Raw genomic sequence first — 23275 nt, 5'->3', positions numbered from 1 at the left:
CTACTCAACTTGATCAACCTCGTCAACTTGGTGGTGCAAGAGATCGCAGACATGGCAGTGATCAGTACGAATCGTAGATACAATGAGGAGCTTGATTTGGGGGATTTTCTAGATGAAATCCAACAGATGGTAAGCAAGTATGACTTGCAAACCCAGATGGACCACCACCATAGGCCATTTGAGGACATCATAGCAGATCTCAAAGAGGAGAGGAAACTAGCATGGAAAGATTTGCAAGGCAAGCCCAGAGACATGCCCTTAGTGGTAATCTACATGATAACTAGAAGCTCGTAAAGATGACCCACCCTTGTTACATTCCATATCCCTAGCAATAAATGAGAACTCCACGAGATCTTAGAGCACCTGACGGACAAGCTAGCTAGAAACCCAGCTGCTAATCTCAAACTGCTCAAGGATCTCTTGGACGACGAACCCAAGTGGCGGTGGACCAAGATTCACAACCTAAACTTGATGTACAATTGGGCCTTAGTCACTGATGAAAAGGAAATGCAACATCAAGACCTAGCTGACGATGAGCAGTCAGATGAGGAAGATTGTGACAACAAGTACGAAGATTGTTGTTCCTTCAATGGTGGATGAGAGTGAAGGAGAGATTGATAAGATAGAGTACGACACGGAAGGACATGTGATTGAATAGATAAGAGCAAACTCCAAACTGTAGAAGAACATCTTTTGAATAGAGAGAGGAGTCATGCGTATGGATTGCGATTGCACATCATTGGAGCGCATAGGTGCAATTGATTATGAGAAAGCAGGCCTCGTCTCATTATTCAGGATGACAGAGTCACCATCTGAGCTACGACCACCAAGAGAGACTCCCCCTTCTAGCGAAGACGAAGAGTTCAATTCCGAGTCAAAAGTAAGCTCAGACAGGGATCCTGAGATACCTCAATTGCCTAAGACCAGACGTACCAAGGGAGACCTACAAGTCCACCTAAGGCACCAAATGTTGAAGGAGGAACAAAGGAAACAACCCAAGGAATCGCAAGCTAAGGAGCAAAGGAAATCGTAAGCCCTACCGAAACGATTCGTGAAGTTTTAGAAAGGCGATAGGGTAGTGATCTTGCTAAGAGCCAAGTGACAAGGGCAAGCAAGTGAACCAATAGAAGGACCAACCAAAGTCAAGGAGGTTAATCTAGCTAAGGAAGGGGAGATGCCTCAACTTGTCTTTATAGTCAATGACTTGACTGATGAAGAGGAAGCAAGTCTCATTGCTCTCTTACGGGAGTATATAGGCGCCTTTGCTTGGTCCCTTGATGAGCTAAAAGGGGTAGATCCGAATGTAGCGACTTGTAATATCCCCATGACACGTGAGACGACTCCGGTCAAGTGACCATATCCTATGAATCCCAGGAACAATCACGCTATCAAAGAGAAAATTGATAAACTATTGAGAGTAGGATTGATCTATGAGATTGAGCAGACAGATTGGGTCTCGCCCATAGTCATCGTACTCAAAAGGAATGGAAAAATCAAAGTGTGTGTCAACTATAAGAATGCTAACACTGCTACCAAGAGAGACAATTACCCATTGTCGTACACGGAGCACATGCTTGAGAGAGTTGTTGGTAAAGAGGCCTATAGTTTATTGGACAACTTCATAGGATACAATATAATGAAACAATAGAGAGTACCTAGTGAAGAGCAGGGAGACAGAACACCAAAGATTAGGACCACAAAACCTAAAATGGGGTGGAAAAATTTGTTGATGTTAAGGAGAAGGACACTTGAAGGCTTCTTGAGACATCATTTGTGATTTTGACAACACGATATAGCATAATTGAGCTTATTGATGCCTTAGCTTTTGATAGCTAGTGGCTACTTGTATTATCTGAAGAGTACAATGTACTTTTCATGGTCTTTCGTGCCTTTCTCACTACTATTGATTGCGATGGTACTAGGATGGGGTGCTAAAAAGAATTGTGCAATTGGTTCAGGGTGTCACGTCTAACCATAGGCAAGACAAGCTCCCTAGGTATGTACTGCCCTTGATGTGCCCTGAACAATTGTGGGGGATGCGTAAAGGACTAGGGAACTAGGGATGGAGCCAGCCGACCAAGGTCACTGGACGTACCTAGTTTTAGGACCCTTAGGTACTGTACTATGATCGTGGGTGCTTCTCTCTCTCTCTCTCTCTCTCTCTCTCTCTCTCTCTCTCTCTCTCTCTCTCTCTCTCTCTCTCTCTCTCTTTGTTTGGATAAAATGAATACAACCATTGCAATACGTTGAGGCTATCAGCCTTTCATTTGGATTGAGAAATGTCGAGATCCAAAGGCTATGAAAAATGGATATTACAAGGATGATTGTGTTACTAGCCTTGATGCCAAAGGAATAATTTTTGAGATGGAGAGATACACTTGAGATTTTTAAAACCTCTTTGTAACATGTGAGACATTGAAACAATTGAGATAGCAACTAGAGTAAGCTGTCCATGGACAAGGGATAGAGCATCTGGCGAATTGAATCTTGGCTATTGAAGAAACGTTTGTCATTGTTAAGTGCATGGCTCTTACTCGGATGTAGAGTTTGACCAAGAAAGAGAGAGTAGCAAATGACTATGCTTTGGGCCATGCTCAAATGCAATGTGTGCTTTCTGCAGGAGTAATTTTCTCTTCTAGCGGTGGGGCTTCCGTCTCATGGGTCTTTGTTCTTGGAATTTCTATCACTTTCTCCATAATGGTTCTTTGTGGGGTTGGTAGTCTTGTGGTGACTTGGACATTGAATGCTTTTGGACAGAGACCTGTGTCATCCTACATTCACTTGGCAACTCGTGAGAGTACATGCAAGTCATATGCTTCAACCATAATGAACAGGTGCAACTCAAAGAGACGTCACTTATATGAATCTTATGGAGTTGACTTTGATTCTTTACTTCTTTTGGTATTATTTTACACAGTCACAAAACACATTGCTTATTTGTGTACAAAAACCAATTGTAGAACTCAGGATTGTACTTGAGTGTGGCACATGCATCTAGAAATCGTGGCAGCCTACTCAATAACAACATATATTTTGTAACATTGAGTAGCATGGTACCTTGTCCGAGTCTACTCACAACATGTAGCTCCTTCTCAGTGAGAATTTTATCAATCAGAGAGTTCTCTTGGCTAGTTTCGGCTAAGTCCATACCCCAAACAACAGTCAGTACTTGAAAGGAAGTTGGCGCCACATAGGTTGGGTCTCTTTGAGACCACCATTTGGCCAATTGCTCCTCTAAGACTGGGGCTCCCAGTTTGGCCATTGTAGCATGGTTTTCAAATGAATGTTTTTCAAATTAACTTCAACCCTTTGATTGTTGCTTCAGTTGCTCTATCTCTAAGAGATTTGGTTGGCAAAGTGCTTCATTAAATGTCATAATTAAGCGTAGTTCGTCGGCTTCCTCATTAGAGATGAGTTGCATGCATTCATGTAGGAGCTTGTCATAGTGCTTGTTAAGATATCCTTGCTCTTCCCAGGATAATGGAGATGCCAAATATTCCTCAAGTTACTCCCTAGGGAATGTGTCCATGTCCGTAAGGACGTAGGAACATGCGAATAATTTGAGTTTAGCATTCAACTAAGTCAAGCACTTTGTGACACTTCTATGTTCAATGAGGGCTTGCTCAGTTGCCATCTCATGCAAGGTTTTGGGAGTTTCCCTAGGCTTTAGCATAGCTAGGGACTCAGGCCTAGATGAGCAAGATTGGTCAATGCTAGGATTGCTTTTGTTTTCGGGGTTTTCATGTTTCTCCTGAGGTTTTGCTGCTATTATGTCATGGCTCTCCTCAGATGTGACTGGTATAGTTTCATCAATCTATTGTGATAGTGTTGTATCCGCTCTTGATTGGTCAATGCAAGTTCTATTGTCTGTGGATTAAGTGTTGCACGCAATCATCGATGGTAATGGTTTCTTTGACTTATCAAAACACATGGATGTGTTTGAGGTTTCACTGCTATTAGGAGAGATGGCAATGGGTTCATTCATGGTGGGTGTACTCGATGCTTTATTCCTAAGCTCTTTAATACTCTTGGTCTCAATCTTCTTGGCATCTATAGCCACTTGCAACTGGCATTATTTTCATTGTTTTCTCCTCTTTTTCTTGGGCAATCGAAGTGTATGCTTTAAAGACTCAAGACCTTGAACAAGGTCAGCCATTGCTGTGCTTGGTTGGGCCAAGAGATGATTTAGGGTTCCTCTCATATAGGCTTGGACAAAACTAGCTGAAGAAGTCAGGGTTGTATTGACGGGAAGCATAGAGATCTAGGATTGCACGGTCTTGAGTGAGGGAGAAGACATATGCACTAACATCAAGTATCATGCTCCCTACTCCTAGCTTGCTAGCCACATGTAGATTTTCTTCTAGGAGCAGTTTATCGTACAAGGGATGATTTTGGACAATGGCAGAAAGTTGGACCTCATGGACAATTGCCAACACTCTTAATGAGGTCGGGGCAATGTATGTGGGATCATGTCTCGATATTTCTACACAAACTTATCTTGTCCTTTTCCTTTTCATTTGATTACTTTGAGTTTTTCCTTGTTTTATCACATTGAGTAGTATAGAGTGAGGGTATCAAGCACAATTCTCTAGCTGTGGCCTTTGGGATGTCCTTTATGACTTTCTCAGAACAGCTACATAGTGGGAGCAAACATGTTGTTGTTCATCCCAAGTCAGGGGTTTGTCTATGAGCTTTGTGTGCTCTGGTGTTAGCCTTTGGATGTCCACATGGATGTACGCACGTGTGATGGCTATCAACTTGTGATCAAGCTTCATCAGGCACTTCATCTCTGATTAATTGGTTAGATGCGCCATCTCCTTGGACAAATCTTCGAGAGATTTCTCCTCAATCCTAGGCTTTAGGTGCTTTGGAAGTGCTAGATGTGTCAAGGATGTTGGTTGTGACACCACTTCCGCATGTGAATTGCTAAGGATACATTCCGCAAGGGGTGTTGTCAATGGCCAAAGGCTGTGGTGACTGTTGTGATTCCTGATTGGAAGTAGTAGCGGCTAGTTCAATGGAATGTGGTAGACTGCGGTGTCAAGTCCTTAGGTAGATCAGAAGTGGTTGTGTCTTTTGTTGCCCTTTGCGCATTCACTTGTGCAGATTGAGCATCGGTGAGCTAGTCACGGTGGATTGGACATGCATATCCTTAGGCTGAGAATTAGGGGTGGTGTCATGTCTCACATCTTGGACATTTGGAAGCTCGGATGGAGATAGAGATTGGGATTGAGGAGCTGTACTCGATGACTATTGTTGTGCTTCCTGTGTCCATTTAGGAAAAGAGAGTGTATGAGATTTGGGACTCCTAGGTGGACTTGGCACTGGCTAGAAGATTTGCTCATGGCTATTAGACGATTCTGCCGTTTGCTTTGTTGAGCAATCAGTATTATCATGAGCAATGTTGCACCTGTGGTACTCATTATCCTCTTGGGAAGTCAAAGACTCCTTGGGCACTAGTGGCTTTTGTGCACACTCGACAGTTACATTTGATATCCACTTGTTAGGCACGCTAGGATGAGGAACTACCTTTCGAATAGTCCTATTTGGTTTCTTGATTTCAATTGTGAGAGGCTCAGTCACTTCAATGTTTTTGACTCGAGACTTGGATTTTCATTTAGATTTGCTCATGTGTTTCTTCGCTTTTGATACGACATGGCCTTCAGTTGACAGAGGTGGTTTAGTAGGGGTTTTGGTTCCCAAATCCATTGGTTACCTGCGTAATACCCTTGAGCACATAACAACGTTTTGGATATCCATCGTGGCATTGTGCTGGCTCTCCATCGATACCTTCATCTAGAAGTCTTGGGCTTCTTTTGTGGTCTTCTACGATATTGGTAAGTCCAAAGCCTATCCTTGGCATTGTCTCCTGATCTTCTTGTTTCAAGCATGGCCTCGCTCATTGGCTCTCTTTGTTCAACATGCGCTTGTATCAACTCTTTTAACAAGTCCATGCTCTCATTACTAGGCTTGTCTGATACGTAAAAATGTTCATTGTTTTTCCCTCAAGGTTTGATGAGGTCACCCTTACTAAAGGTTGTGATTATCCTCACACCCGGTAGTGTCAAGTGTATGCTCTGTGCTACATAATCGGCTTCACATTTCGTCACCCTTTTGAAGGGTCTTCCTAGAAGGGTTTCCTTTTCACAATTAGCACTATTTGGAGGAACATGGAATAAGATAGGCAAGCTTTCAGTTTCAATAGTTATAAGAATTTTGCACTTTCCTATAAGTGCTCATGGGTGTCCCTCATAAGGATTAAGAGTTGTATTAGTCGGTGTGAGCTTTGGTTGGCCTAGTCGAGTCCATGCTTCATAGGTCAAGATATTAAAATTTGCTCCTTCATTGATGAGAGTATCGATACTATGCTCTATTTTTGTGGTGAGTTTGAACCTAAGATAAGTAGGTGGTACTATGTCTTCATCTTTCGGGTCTTGGCTTATAAATTCAAGCCTTCTGATACATGCCTTTGAGTCCCCAACTACGCAACCGGATATGGATTCTCCATTGATGTCTTGGGTTGTCTTTACAGTGTCGTTTAAGGTGCATCTATCGTCAGGATTGTCGTGTCTAGTCATTCTCACAGTTGTAGCTCGATGTTGCTGCATTATGCTTTGACTAGATGCAGTCGGAATGTAATATATACATGTTTTTGTGGTGTGGCCTTTTTGCCCTTGTTGGCTAGACTGTCCCATTGAGGTTCTAGGGTCTTTGTTTGTCTTTGTTCAGGTATGGGCTTTTGGTTGCTATTTTACAAGTGAGAATCTGTGCTTGTCTAGAGCCATTACTACACGAGGATCTAATTTGGAGGACCTCGGCACGGGTTTTCTAGGAATCTGACCATCCGAGTTCGATTTTGGGAGTCAAACTTTGGTAATAGTATTCGATTCTTGCGTACAAGTTTCCAGGGATGAGGAAAATCAATTCGATTCTAATGATTTTGGTTACGAGGGGTTGCATAAACTTCTAGAATGTAAGAATAGATCATAAAGAAGGATTGTATATACGTGGAATAGCAAATAAACTCCAAAATACAAATAAAAAAACAAATCAAACCCTCTTGCCCTGTTATGATAGTAAAAACCCTAATGCCTATTTTTTTTCCTTTGTTTTTTCCTACCTAATGCATCAAATCACAAAGCAAACACCTATACTAATCCAACCTACTTTTCCAAATCCATAAAACCAAAAACTTACTTGCTAAGGAGTTCGAATACCTCTTCAAACTCCCTCGCTTCTTAGCTATCTACCTCAAGCACCCGTTCAGGAAAATCCTACATCAATGCTCAATTCGGAGCATGCAAGCACTCAAGGCTTGAATCCGTTGGTCCTAGCAAAGCAAAATGTAGAGGCGAGCTCAGGCTCAACTGCCAAGACCCGCGGACCGCATATTCTTTCAAGCGTTTCAAGCTGATCACTAATGGCTACCTCTCACATAGCCGACGTGCTATCTATCTCTACGAGTGCAGTGAGCTTACCTCCATGCTTGATCGAGTTGCCTCCTCTCTTGAGCACTCCCATAGCTCCACGATCCAAGTGCAAGCTTCAAGCAAGCTCGATCCTCAAGCTCCATGCTCCAAGCTCCATTGGCGCGAGCAAGAGAAGAGAAGAGAAGAGAAGAGAAGAGAAGAGAAGAAGAGAGGAGAAGATAGAGAGGTTCTCCACCACGGTCCCTCATCCTCACACACTCACTCCCCCACACTCTCACACTCCCTCTCTCAAGCACAAGATTAAGCAAGAAGAAGAAGAAGAAGAAGAAGAAGAAGAAGAAGAAGAAGAAGAAGAGAAGGAGAGGTACTTTTGGCCACACACAAGAATGAGCTTCTCATTCACTTTTCAACTTTATATATAGAACCCTAAATCCCTTTTGGGCATTCATCCCCTTATCCCCTTTTTTACATGGCCGCGGCCATGGCCTAGGCCCTTTTTCCTATTGTCCTCCTATCTTCCTAGCTTCCTTCCTACCACCCATCTACCTTTCAATTTGCACGGGTGAGAGCTTGTTGGTGCTCTTAAAATAAATCATGGCGCACCTTGCGCTCTTTTACAAAAGTATTGACTTGTGCTTTTTCTTATGCGACTCTCTCCTTGTGTTTCCAGATTTTTCTTGGCGTGCCTTTGTCTTTCGTTTCACTTTTGCCTTGGCCTTGTCTTATGCTTTAGATTTTTCAGATTTTCGACCTTGTTCATTTGAGGGTTAACACAATCTCAACAACTGTGGTGGCCTACTCTTTTTTGAGCTGTAGCATGATTTGTAAAGCACTGCGAGGACAAGTGCCAACGGACCAAGGTACCTATTCACAAGGACAAAATGGAGTTAAGTCCAATCATTGCAAGACAACCATTTGAGAATGGGAAATTGCCTTCATTGGGCCAATTAGTCTTGCAAGCAGTACAATACTCACAGGCTAAGTACATTATCATTGCCATAGATTATCTCTTGAAATGGGCACAGGCATGAGCCACGAGGAAAAACGATGCTAGGACCACATCTAAGTTCCTATGGGAGCAAATGATCTCACGATTCGGCTGCCCCATTGAACAGGTTAGTGATCAAGGTATGCACTTCATCAATGAAGTGATCGCTCACCTCTTGTTCACCTTTCTGATCATCCATCGAAAATAGTAAATGTCCTGACCAAAGTAATCTCTCCTTTACGTAGTGACTAGGATAACAAATTGATGGCAGCCTTATGGGCCTACCAAATAGCCTATAAAATGGCTATAGAACAGACTTCTTTTAGGTTGACCTATAGAATTGAAGAAATTCTACCAGTAGAGTTCTTGGTTTTCCTAGCTTGAGAATAGCTCTTCAAGAGAGATGGGACATAAATAAAGCATGGACGGAGACCTAATTGAGGTAGAACTCAACTCGTATGGGGGTTGATCATACGCACTTCTGGGAAAGTGCAAGGTTGCTATCTCTATTGAGTTTGAAAGCATGCCCATGATCTTTTATGTGTTGCCAAATATGAAGGATGCGGGTGTATGGAATCACTGTTAGGATGTACATTTAAGAAGCAGACACTATGAATATCGATTACCAGTCATACATTGCATTCACATAGCGATCAACAATGTACATATAGTCACGATTTTCAACAACAAGGACTGCATGACTCCATCAAAGTCCACCAAGCCACCGGTAGAGAAAACCACCATAAAGCCTAAGGAGGGGGGTTGTGACTTGTCACAACTCGCCGAACCTCAATGCCAACAAATCACAGGAATTATAGCTAAGGTCTAGGAACCATAGCTCAAATGGATGCCTAAACATCAAGGGCTATCACCTAGAAGTGCACAATCATGACCTCACAATGCTAGGAACTTGTATTTGAAATCTAGGAGGCACAAAATAACCTATAGTTATCGATGAACGATCAAGAAGTGATGGGTCCCCAAGACCTTATTGTTGCAAGTGTAAGGCTACTACCAGGGTAATATCTGGATTTGGGTACCTAAAGCCAAGATGGCCAAGGGCACTACTCAAACACTTCCCTCAAACTTGACCACACCAAGCCATGTGACAGAAAAAGCACCAATGCCACAAACGACTCAGGTTGCAAAACCCATAGAGCCTCAAACACATAGGCAAATAGAGCCTAAACAGATTCATCGATCAAAACCATAGCCTGCTACTAACAAACTGCCTCAACCTAGTCCTACTAGTGCGCCTAAGACCTCACAAGCATCTAGTAGTGTGACACTTGCGAGGCCCAACCACACCCTTGGGAGCAACCAAAGACACAATAATTAGCTGCCGAATTATCTAGTTCAGTCAAATCCCAACCACCTATGCATGCCTTAGACCCTCTTACGAGCAAAGATCAATTCTCACTTTGGCCACAGATTTAGCGGAGAATATGGGGGATGACTTGGGTGCTTGCCTTTGATGATTGGAAACCACATTTACCACACTTGCTAAAAGCTATGATCAACTAGACCTAGGTCTTTTGGATAAGCCTTTAGCAACGGAGGTAGATACACTGCCTTGCTCATGGGAAGAATTCAAATTCATGTTCGTTAAAGCTCCCTAGGCAGCTGAGGAACTAATTGCCACTAAGATTTCCCAAGACCAAGCATGAAAACAACACCTCATTACGTCTTATGACAAGAACACGGTCCTTGCTCTCGATTAAGAAATTGAGGAGTTGAAGCAGCTTACTGACAAAGACTCCTCTTTCTTGAGGAATTGGTATGCTCTCCAACTTCAATGGGAGCAAGAGGGCTACCGAATCATGATCAATATTGAACAACGATGTGCAATCAAAACCCTAGAGTATGAACCCACCTACGTAGCTCCAACCTCCTATAGGGTGTTGACCTTGATTCGTAATCAACCCCTAGAAGAGCACATCATAACCCATCCGTGTTTAGATTGAATTTTGACTAAGGAGGAGCTACACATTGCTAGCAGAATAGACTCTGGTGACTTCCTAATGGATGTTCTCACCTACATTACTCAAGAGGCATCCGCCCTTTCGACATGGGCCACTATGCTAATTTGGAGTACAATCTAAACTTATATGCTTGACCTCTCAACCCTTAATCCTAGAAAGGATTCTTCTTATTTCCAAGGGGAAGGGTGTAAGATGAATCAAACATGTAAGGTGAATGAAATATGCAAGGAAAAAACAAAGCCTCAATCAATGTCCAAAAGAAAAGAATGATTAAAAATCAACTTGTGATTGAGAAAAAGTGTCACAAATTTTTGGAAATGGATAGAATTGCTTGAAGGAAAAGCCTCTTTCTATACTTAAGCATTTCAATTGTCCATAAGCACATAATCTTTATCTTTCCGCAAGAAATTATTTTAAGATAACTAATCATGAGCATGGCTTAATGACAAGCACCCACTATGGCATGACAAGAAAAGACCAGCAAATTGCTGTTCTTGGAGGAAGAGTAGGCAAAGTATGGCCTCTTAATTAAAATGAGGGCCTTTAATCAGTTCAAGTTCAGGCATGTCTTGAACTTAGACGATATAGCCATGGAGGAGTAAGCCATAAAACAGATTGTGGAGCAATGCAATTTGTAGAAGTACATGGAGGTAGTTGGCCAGATGGTGGACTATAACCAGTGCGCAGAGTTTTTTTGGACCTTCAATAGGAACCGCGGCATTGTGATTGTGTGAAAAGGAGAGAAAACCCACTAGTTACAAATTGAATTGATAGCCGAGTTGGTGGAAAAGGCACTGGGTCTAGCCAACAAGGTGGAAAGATGGCCGAAGAGAGACATGTATGCCATGGTAGGAATGGACAAAGTGATGGTCCACACTAACGATGGTATCAGCTTGGTTGATATTCTTGATCTAGAAATCCAGTTGCAGGCCAAAATGGTATATGCACTATTCTCTAGCCAAAGATACAACTCAATAATGAGCCGGATCAATGTGCCTATGCTCAAGAGCATCACCGCCAGATCTCTAGATGAAGTAAACCTAAATAGTTTCATGCAGAAGACCATTGAGTCTTCAACAAAGGCATTGGCAATAGGAGGAAGACCCACAGAGGAGGAGAGTCCCCTTCTTCTAAGGTAACAAGAAATGCATCACCCTCAAAGGCCTCGACCATCGAGTTTGGTGGGGTCTTAACTGCTATCATCAGCGAAGCCTTGGGGAAAGGACATGGAGAAGGAGAAGGAGTTGATGAAACATTGATAGGTCACCTCCTTACTAGGAAATGAGAACAATCTAGTGAGAGAATAGTAAGCGACAAAGAGGAGGAAATGGAAACGCAATCTAGTTGTGGAGGGGCTAAGAAAGCAAAGAAAAAGACTACACACAGGAGAAGCAAGGAGAAGAAAGGAGGAAAAAAGAGAAAGTAGTTCTACAAAAGGCTTGAAGAAAGCCTAAAAAAGAAGAGGAAGAAAGGAAGAAAAAAGAAAAAGAAGAGTCTGAGAGATTAAATGAAGAATCAAGAAGAGCTCAAGAGGAGAGAAGGAGGAAAGCAGCTGAAAAAGAGAGGAAGGAAGAAGAGGACATTGCACTAGCAACATGCATGTCAATAGAACAACAATGTAGATTGGACAAGCTGGGTGCTATGAGACCACCACGAGATGAAGGCCCAAACTCAAGTGCCTAAGTTCTAGAGATCATGCCCCCTCCAATGAAAGAAGGCAAGGGCAAGGGTCGAATTAAACCCATCCCTACTCTCCTAGTGCCCACTACCCCAACAATCACAACCACCCAAGGCTCCATGCCTAAAGTTGATGCTAGCAACATGTTAGCCTATATGCAATTCTTAGTTAATAAAGAAATGGCCCAAGGGACAGGTGAAGGTACCCCTGTAGTAGGAACCAAGCGACTGATAACAACAGATGCTGAATCGAGATAGGATCCTATGAGGCAGAGGGTGGAAACCTCCATGACCTCCATTCCCACAACAATGGCGCCACCTACAAACTATGATGAGTACGTTAAAGAGCTTCTCTCACTGTTAGAGAATTCAAAGGAGGAGAAGAAGGTAGTAGTGGGTTGAGTTAGAAGCTGAAAAGGAGTCCATGGCAGCATTCCAATTAGAGAAGACTCGCCAAGTAGCTATGTGCCAGAAAGAAATGCATGAGTTGAAGGTGAAGCTCAAAGCTAAGGAAGGCGAAGAAGGAAAGTGGGAGGCAAGGCTAGCTGAGGATAAATATGGCCTAGTGAGGATGCAACAATGCATTGAGGAGTTGGCAGGGTTATATGAAGAGCTACAAGAAGAAATGAAGAATGTCCAAGACACCACAGAAATGCTAGAAGTAGCACAAGAGGAAAGGGCACGCATGTATCAAGAGGAGATAGAAAATTTGAAAAAGGAGGCAACCTTGGGGTAGGAGAAGCAAAAGAGATCAGAGAGAGAGATTGAAGAGCAAGAGCAAGGGCTCATAATCCTGGCGCAAAGGCATGTGGAGAGCCTTGAAGAAATGAAAAAGAGAGTAGGAGATTGGGCTAATCATAATGAAAGAAGAGTTAGGGACTTGGCGCACCGTCAGGACCATGTAGAAGCAGACAAAGTGCTAGCAAAGGGGAGGGCAGAGGCCGCTCAAGTAAGCCTAGAGACCCAACAAGGCACTTTCCTTAACACAATCCTGGATATCACTCAAACAGAAGAAGGGCAGGTCATTGAACCATCGAAGAGGAAGCTGGGTATTGCCCACAGGGCCCTAAGAGCAAGATTGCATATGTCGGCGCAGGCAGTGGGTGTTAGCCTTAGCCTTGAAGAACATAGGAGTTCTCTACTAAGGGCATGCTTGACTGCACAAGAAGTGGATGCCCTAGTGTTTGCCGAGGAAGCACAACAACAGAACATGCAAGAGGGTGAGGTAGGAACAAGTTTTGAGATGGGATCTCAAGAGGAAGAACTCGTCCCACTGCCCCCTTCCTCTTGACCAAAAGAGTGGCAGCAAGTGGACACCTTTGCAGAAAGGAAAGTTGCACTTAAAAGGAAGAGAGAATAGATGGTAGAGTAAGCACGCAGGAGGCTGAATGCTCAACCAGCACCAGTGCTAGTAGCACCTATCCCACCAGGTGAAGAACACCTCCCAACAAACTTCCATGCTGAACTCATAATCTTAGAGTGGCAAGAGAATGCTCGTGAGCCCTTCGACTTTAATTTCTGATTCCTCACCAATTTAAATAGAGTACTGTCAGTCAAAGTGGTGGAAGAGATAATTAACATTGGAAGAAGGCTAGGAGACATATGAAAATCTGAGAGAGCATAGAACCCTACCCTATGGGGGACAGAGGATGCAAAGTTTTTGAAGTGCCCAAGTCAGTGAAGGGATATGAATGCCAACCAAAGTGGAGAGGAAACATTTTTGAGGGAAACATGGATGCTTGGATAGCATTTTGCAACACCCTACCCTTCAAAAGGAATAACCCAACTTTCATGCCATATCTGAGAAGGGTAGGAGTGGATTTTAATCTAAGCACCCACGATAGATATGGCTTTCCATGGATCTACAATGCAAATGCTGCTAAACCCAAAGAAGCCCTCGTCTTCATGCTACAGGATCTATATGACTCTATAGCCCACTTCATTAATGAGTTCTCTTCATGCCTCAATCCCGCCTTCATCACCATGTGTAACTGTCTTAGATTGCTTAGGATACTACTAAGGCAAGATTCGACACCATAAGAGCATCGCCTCCCAATGCTCTTCTTTGATCCCAATGGCATAGACAGCTATGCTATGGTTAGATTAATGATGCGAGCTGCTCTACTTCCCACTTTTTGCTTAGCCCTCCTAGAAGATATGAATGATAGCCACTTCACCCACTGCAATCATCCATTTCTTTCCATCACCACTCTCTAGGTGCGAATGAACCTCAAGGGGTATGTGCAAAGCTGGAAATTCCTTGAAAAATCCCTTAAGCCCTCAACTTCACCCTCTCATGACTTTGATGACAAAGACTAGCCTCTCGTCATAGTTATGTAATTCAAAAAGAAAAAGAAAAAGAAAAAGAAAAGAAAAGGAAAAAGAAAAGAAAAGGAAAAAGAAAAGAAAGAAGAGAATAAGAGGAAAAGAGAAGGAAATCACTAGAAAAGCAATCAAATCACCTCATTACACGTAGATCATAGTCACTGCACCTAGGGGTCCTCAAGTTAGGTGCCTCTGATGGCTTTGGTCGTGGTTGGCTCCCGTCTCTAACCCCCTAGCCCATTTTGATTCCCCACATCACGCTTAGGGCATATCAAGGGCAGGACATACCTAGGGAGGTCACACTAGACCTGTCTCCCTAAGTTGCATCCATTGCACCTCCCTTACGCACAAACTAGGTCCTCAAGTGTGGGACAATACCTAGGCTTTGCAGACCCAGCTCCCAATTCCACTAGCATGAGCACAATGCACCACACAGTAAGGTAGACACTTCCCCTAGGTAATGCACTTCTTATCTTTTCAGGTACATATAAGGGCTGCAAACCATCCAATTTGGAGGCCCCATCATCCACTCCAACCATTCTCGGCCTCCACCACCTCAACATTTTGATTAGCTTCTCTCCAACAACCAATCCCCAAGAGGCCCCATCATCATCCACTCTCCTACCACCCTTCAAATAACTGAATCCTCATCAACACAGACCCGCAAGTGCCATGGGACTAGCACTCGTCTAGGAGGGAGATAATGTTAACTCCAGTTTAAGATGGGGAAAAACAAGTCCAAGAAAACTCCAAATGCGGACAAAGCAGAAGAAGTAGTAAGGGAAATGGCCAAAAGTGCAAGGGAGGCCTCAAAAGCTAAGTCAAAGGCAAAGGCACATTTTTAAAATGCAGGGCGCCCCTAAAACTCTTGTAAAAGAGTGCAAGGCTCCCTCCTGTGCAAATTATAAAAGGTAGAAGGGCATAGGTAAAGAGGAAGGGCAATTATAAGGGAATGGAAAAAGAGGACCTTGCCACAATGGCCGGTCATGTAAAAAAGGAGATGGGTGCCCAAAGGGATAAGGGCTTTGTATATAAACTCAAAAAGTGAACGAGAAGCTCATTCTTTGGTGTGTGGCTAAAGTGGATTCTTTTTCTTCTCTTCTTCTCTCCTTCTTGCTTGTTGTGTGTGGTTGATAGAGGGAGTGTGAGGGAGTGAGTGTGTGAGGGTGAGGAATCTTGGAGAGGAAGCTCTCTGCCAATTCCTCTCTTCTTATTCTCTTGTCTTGTCTCGCGTATGGCTATGGAGGATAGAGCTTGGAGGTGGAGGATTGAGGATGCTTGAGCTCGCATCACGAATCGTGGAGCTACTAGCTTGCTTGAGGGAGGCTACTCATTCGGGCATCAAGGTAAGCTCACTACACCCTGGTAGGATCGAAGGTGTGTTGGTTAGGTGAGAGAGTTCCATTTGTGCTCGCTTGAAATGCTTGAACAATAAGCTGTCCATGGGTCTTGGCGGTTGAGCGTGGGCACCCTCTACACGACCAAATAAGAATGAATCTACCTATACCTTGCTTGAATAGGGCCTCTTCCATACCTCCAGTGTACTTGATACTCTTGAGAGCCTTCAAACTCGAGCCTTGTGCTTCTTTGGGTAGCACCTCTTTCATTGTCTTGAGCTTCTCCACCTCATGTGTAGCTATGGATGCCTCTCTACCTCACAAGCCTCAAGGATGAGACTTTGATAGCATGTTACAAAACATGGTTTTAGTAAGAAGAAGAAGAAGAAGATAATAGTGATGCCGTGAATTTGATGGTTGAGTAAGTGAATTCTTTTATAGCTTTTATAGCTATGACACACTCTCCTTTCTTTGCCTTTAGTATTGCCTCTAAAACCATACAATTTAATAGTAAAGACTAGCTTAAGTCCCTAGAGAAAGCTACGAGGAACAATCTAAACGTCGTGAGCCAAGTATCCTCCCAAATGATTCAAGAACCAAAGAAAGAAGCCAAGTTTGAAAGATCCAATGCAGTTATAGCTCCTTCCAAATCTTTGATTAGAATCATAGCCAAGAAAAGTAGGTAAGAGATCAACCCCATATTAAAGGAGGAGAGCCACCAACGAAAGATGGGTCCCTAAGAAACTTCCAATTACCCCAGATTATTATGAGGGAATTTGGTAGATATAATCATCCAAACACAACAACAATATGAATTTTGCAGCCATGAAATAAGAGGTCAAACAATGAATTTGGTTGCCAATGCACAATGGGATTACAATTGAAGGCCTATAGACCACATGCCCAATGGTGGATTTGGCTACCTAACAAAAACAATCATTTGACTCTTATACCAAGGACATAAGATATTGCAAAAAAGCCAACCTGTCATTGCCAAGAATCTTGAAGCCCCACAAGGGTTAGAAAGTCAACCTTGAAAAGATGGGGCTTCAACATCTAAGACTTATGGTGAAATCAAGGAACACATGTGCATGCAAATTAATCCTTCAAACCCAAAGAAATTTAACATCTAAGATTGAGGAAGAAATCAAGGAAGAACTATGCAGACAAATGAATCCTCCAAACCCAACGTGCAAACCAATGAATCTTCCAAACCATAAATGAATCCTCCAAACCCAAAGGCCTCCAAAAAGGAGGAGAGGGTTCAACAACTAGTCTTAGCTCTAGTGTCACAAGTCACACCATCTACAAGGACAGTCACAATACCTACACCAATAATGCAAAAGGTAAGGAAAGTGATATGCAAGTATTGCCAAAACTAACATTCTACTAGGTGCTCAACCCTATTAGATTAGCAAATCGTAGAATAAAATGGCTAAAGAATGAGTTATACAAATTGGGTTGCAATGTTTACAACACTTCAAAGAACAAGAAAAATTGTGCAATCTCTTAATGTAGGCCTACAAAACATATGGGTGGGGTATGACTGTTCCCAACATGACCATGGCTAGGGAGATGGGACCAATATGAGCACATACATACCCATCAATTTAAAATACTTTATGAGCTACTAAATACAAGCACATTAGACCAATCCAAAAGATCATTTATATATATCTATAGCACTTAAACCATGCACACATGTGTAGATTCATCCATGCATGCACATGCGCACGCACGCATGCGCGCGCGCGCGCGCGCACACACACACACACACACACACACACACACACACACACACACACACACACACACACACACACACACACACACACACACACACACACACACACACACACACACACACACACACACACACACACACACACACACACACACACACACACACACACACACACACACACACACACACACACACACACACACACACACACACACACACACACACACACACACACACACACACACACACACACACACACACACACACACACACACACACACACACACACACACACACACACACACATGGTAGTATCCTTGCACAATGGCAAGGAAAAAGAAAGTATCATTGTATCCTTTGTTGGAAATACTTGAGGTGGGGGAGGGGGGGCATGAGGATAATTGTGAAATGGTATCATAAGGATGCATTCATGGTTTTCATTCCTCTTAAGTTTGAAGGTACTATAAAGGTCTGCCTTGTAATTTGTCAAGGAGTGTGTCTTGAGCTAACTAATCGATTATGTTTCAAAGTTGAGACCTTAATTAGTTTGACAAAAAATACTTTGGAGCATGAAAAATTAAAATTAAAAACCTTAGGAGTGGCCAAAGTAGGATTTTAAAAAGGCAAGAAAAGTTGGGTCCATTTATGTCTTTCCATAGTGATGCACCATTCCAATGCTTAAGGGTGTCCTACCAACTTTTTATCTCAATCTATGCTATGTAATCTATCATAAATACAAATATAGATGTGGGAGTTGGTACTAGCTCAACAAAGAATCTTGGACCATTTGGTATTTTATTTGGTGGAAGGATCCCCAAATCCTACATGGTCTACTAGTGCTAGTGAGGTAATGGGTCTTGAATTGGTGGTCTAGGAACAAATGAAGTGCATGGTCTATTGGTGTTAGTGAGGTAATGGGTCTTAAGGTGGTGGTCCAGGAACATATGAAATATAGAAAGGTTTAGGAGTGAAAAGTAAATTTGGCTCATAAAGTATAGTAGCTATAGTAGTTATGGAGAAAAATGCATTGGTGGTGTACATTTCATGTGTGTTAAGTTCATTATTAGACTTGTTATTGGTAACTTTTATGGGTAGTTGGGTGGATCACTTAGGACTAGTCCATTTCTCTTGGGCCTTGTCCTATGTGTACTCACTCCTCTACTCTTATCATAATAGATCACATCCACTTAGAGAGAGGGAGATTAGAGATATTGATAGTCATCACATGTGCCATGCCTATGTGATTCATATAGTACATCTTAACTCTTCTATATGGAATCCATTGCTCATTCATTCATACCTTTTCCTATTTATTCATCTTAGTGTTTAGTACTTGTGTTCTTATGCTTCAGTTGCTCATCCTCACATGGTATCAAATGATCAATGTTGTTGGTTTTAGTGCTTTGTGATGTTGCCTATTGTGATAGATTCACTATAGGTTGGTCTATTGCTCTAGAGACTGCTCATCATTGCATTTTATTGTTGATATCATCATTTTGACCTAGGCTACTTTTGGATGTGATCATTGCATTTTTATGGTTAATGTTGATTGACTTATTTCGTCTTAAGAGAGGGTTTGCATGTGTTGATTTGTCATGCTTATTCAATGCATTATTTATAATGCTCATGTCTCTATGTACTTTGATTGAATTGTGTTACTAGAGTATTGAATCCTTTGATTGTTTAGGCCAATTGACTATCATAGGATGTGTAGGTTTGGAGGCGGTGGATGCCATGGGATGTTTGGCATAGTGTGTGAAAGGGGGGATGATTGGTCATGTGGATGAATTCATGCTTTGTCTACAAACTAGTAAGTGACATGCTCCTTGCTTAATACACTTCTCAAACTTGCTCATTGTCATGGTCATATGAGATAGCTAGTGAAATCTTGGAAGTTCATGAGGACATGGCTTGGTATAGTGACTTTGTAGTCACTTAAGTGACTTGTTTTAGGGGCTAGTGGTGAGGATGAATTGTGGAGAAGAGGACTAGGCCTTTAGTGTGATTTTTGGGTGCAAACAAGCTCATGGGTGTGCTAGTGTAAAACATGGCCATCAAAGTGGAGGAGAAGGCATGCTAGCTAGAGTAAAGACAAGAAAAAGGTGGAGAAGTATCCAAAGGAGGTAAAGGGTCTTGTTGCTCAAGAATTGAGAGGAGAAAGGGGTGTATTGGGGGATTGTATCTCTATCTCTCTATTCTTTACTGATCATTATGGCTGTGTCTATTAGATTAGTGGACATATGGTTGCTACATTGACTCTTGACTCCTCAAACTAACCTGAATGGTGGTTTCATGTCAAGGAGGGAAGCCAACTTTTCCTTCAACATGACTAGACTACAGTAGTGGTGGTTACAAATTTTCCCATGCAAGGTTTCACATTCTATCATCTCCTCTACCATGATACTTATTTTCTTCTATTTCATGGCTTGGCATAGAGTGGCCATTCCTCTATTTCTGTAGTAGGAGAGTGGCACTCTTTAAGTATCCTTGAGCTAGAGAGGGATGATACTTACTGCAGAGTAGAGAAAGCAGAAAAAGAGGCATCAAGAGGAAAAGCGCAATGCGGAAAAAAGGAAAAGGTGCCTCACAAGAGAACGGGCCCAAAAAAAATGTAAAAGCATGGTAACAACCACTAGGAGTCCAAGGCGCAACCATGGAAGCTAAAAAGAGCCAAAAGCAAGAAGGTGCACCTTAAATATAAAGTTTGTAAAAGAGGCTAGGCTCCCTCCTATGCAATTTGTAACCATGGACGAGCAGTAGGACTAAGCTAGGAAGTTAGGGAAAAAGACAAAAGGGCCGAGGCCACGGTTGGCCATGTAAAAAGGGGATGATCGCCTAAGGGAAAGAGGGAAGGTATATAAGCCAAAAAGTTAATGGAAACTCTCATTCTTGGTGTGTGGCAAAAAGCTTCTTCTTCGAGGCCAAAAGTGGGAGACCTCATTTTGTATTTGAGAGATTAAGGAGAGCTTGAGAGAGAGAGAGAGAGAGAGAGAGAGAGAGAGAGAGAGAGAGAGCTGCTGAGTAGAAGAGATTGGGGCACTCGATTTTGCTCTACTCAAACCAATGGTTTAACGTGCCCAAGAAAAATGGATCTTTACGATTCATTCAAGATCTACAGCCTGTTAATCGTGTCACAATCCAAAATGTTGGTTCGGGTCCAATTGTTGATGAGTTTGCTGAAACTTTTGCAGGTAGAGCAATTTATTCTATGGGTGGCCTATATTCAGGATATGACCAATTTTAGCTTTCATTAGAAAGCGAGACATTACCACAATGAAGACGCCTCTTGGATTGGTCTGCATGTGCACTCTACCACAAGGTGCAACAAACTTCGTAGCCCATATGATGAATGCCATGCACAAAGTCTTAAGGGACTTTATTCCACAACTTACTCTTCCATTTCTTAATGATGTACCTATCAAGGGATGTGAAGTCAATGAAAATAATGAGGAGCTTGATGAATATGGCTGCAGGACATTTGTAGTTAGCCATATTCATGATTGTTTGACAGGATTTTGACAAGGCTAGAAGAGCTACATCTTACCCTTTCTAGAGCTAAGTCGATTTTTGGAGTAGAAGAAGTCCTAGTGTTCGGTCATCTATGTGGCCCCTATGGACGCAAACCTTCTCCAATCAAGATAGATGCCATCAGCAGAATGCAAGAAAAATGCACAAATGTTTCAGAGGTGAGAAGATTTCTTGGCGCATGTGTATTCTATCTCATATGGATACCACATTTTGCTCATGTAGTCGAAAATCTTTATCAATTATTAAGAAAAGGCCAAATATTCTCTTGGGGTAATGAGCATACTCTCACTATACGTAAATTAAAGAAGCTGTTAATTTCAGCCCCCACTCTCAAAAGGGCTGATTATTCAAATGGTCAACCCATCATCCTTACTGTGGATACAAGTCCCATTGGGATAGGATGTGTTGTTGGCCAAGAGGATCTTGAAGGTAGCAGGTATGCAATTCGTTTTGGAGCAAAAGTTCTCAATGAACATCAAAGAAGGTATGCACAAGTAAAAACAGAATTGTGGGGAGTTGTAACAGCATTAAAGTGTGATCGTGAATACTTTATAGGTGCTTTTGTAGTGGTAGAAACTGATTGTCTTCCACTCTTGGGCATGATTGCCAACTGCTCTACACCCGACATTTCTATGCTTAGATGGATTGCATATATTAAATCTCTCAACCCCCAATTAAAGCATATTGCAGGAAAGGCGAATCCAGTTGCTGACATGCTATCACGTGCAAGATATGACAATGAAGAAGAGCTTATGGAAGAAGATGAAGCTGAAGAATCTATACTTTCTAAATTTTATTTCATGGCTGTGTTGAAAATACCTTTTCAATACTGCATATACTGGTCCAAAGTTGAAAACAACAGGATGGTCAACTAGAAGCCAGCATGCTCATTGCATTGCTCAAGTTCTAGTTCATTTCCTTGAAGAAGATTATGAAGAAGATTGGCTGAAGATTGGCCAATATTTGAGCACAATGAAGAAGAAGGAGACTTGGACTGATGAGGAGTTCAAGCATATCAAGAGGAAAGCTTATGGCTTTTTTCTTAAAGAAGGACATCTATGGAAGCACGCAAGAAGAAAGGAGCACCTATCCGAGTTTTAGGTGACAAAAGATTACAACAACATGTAATAAAGGAATTTCATGAAAGCCTATGGGCTAGCCATAGAGGCGTATGGGGAACCTTTAGTAAAGTCAAAGAAAAATATTGGTGGCAAAACATGTATCGGGACATAGCGCATTTTGTTGAAACCTGTCATGTGTGTCAAATGTATTCTATGGTTAAGCATCGAGATGGGTTACAACCGACTTATCCCTTGTCTATACATTATAGATGGGTTATTGATCTTGTAACCATGCCTACAGGAATATGGAATATGCAGTATTTAGTGCTTGCAAGAGAGGATCTAACCAATCAAGTTGAAGGCAAAGTCTTAACAACCAAATCCACTCAAGCTGTTTGTCATTTTTTACTTGAAGAAGTGTTTTGTAGATATGGTTATATGGATAAAGTAACTGTAAATAGAGGAGAGTTGAATGTTGATGAAGCACGCAACTTCTTTGCTCAATTGGGTATTAAGTTGGCTTTAACATCAGCCTACAACCCTGAAGGCAATGGAAAGAGTGAGAGAGGTCATCAACCTATTCTCAAAGCTTTAGTAAAGTCTTGTAGAGGAAAGATCAAAGAATGGCCTAAAATGCTACCTTTTGCATTATGGGCTGACCGGACTACTCACAGTTCAGTGAGTGGCTGTATGCCAGCTAAACTTATGCATCGACAACAACCAATTATGCCAATTGAAAAATCTATTCTCACATGGAGTCTTCTACCTTGGGAGGAAGGCATCAGTAGAGAAGAGTTGCTGACTTTGCGCATATGGCAGCTAGAAAGAAGGCTTGAAGATGTTCAAGTAGCTATTGAGAAGCTAAAGACAGTAAGAGTAAAGAACAAAAGAAGATTTGATAAGCGACATCGACTTCGGCCAAGAGCAATTCAAGGAAATGTCTGGGTGCTTGTCTATGACAGCAACTTAGACAATCAATATAGTGCTTCTAGGAAGACGGTGAAGCGTTGGTTTGGCCCATATGTGGTAAAGGTCGTTCATGACAATGCCACATATTCATTGGCTGAATTGGATGGAACAAGCATGAAGATACCCATAGCTGGAAAAAGAATCAAGCTCTTCAAATGAAGAGAAAGCTCAACATATGAGCTACAAGACTTGAATATAATTCAAGAGCATGAAGACATAGAAGAAGAAGAAGAA

The sequence above is a fragment of the Lygodium microphyllum genome, chromosome 27 (assembly GCF_053477565.2).
Source record: "Lygodium microphyllum isolate KBCC chromosome 27, Lygodium_microphyllum_v1.1.10, whole genome shotgun sequence".
NCBI classification, from domain to species: Eukaryota; Viridiplantae; Streptophyta; class Polypodiopsida; order Schizaeales; family Lygodiaceae; genus Lygodium; species Lygodium microphyllum.
Note: the sequence above shows the minus strand (reverse complement) of the source record.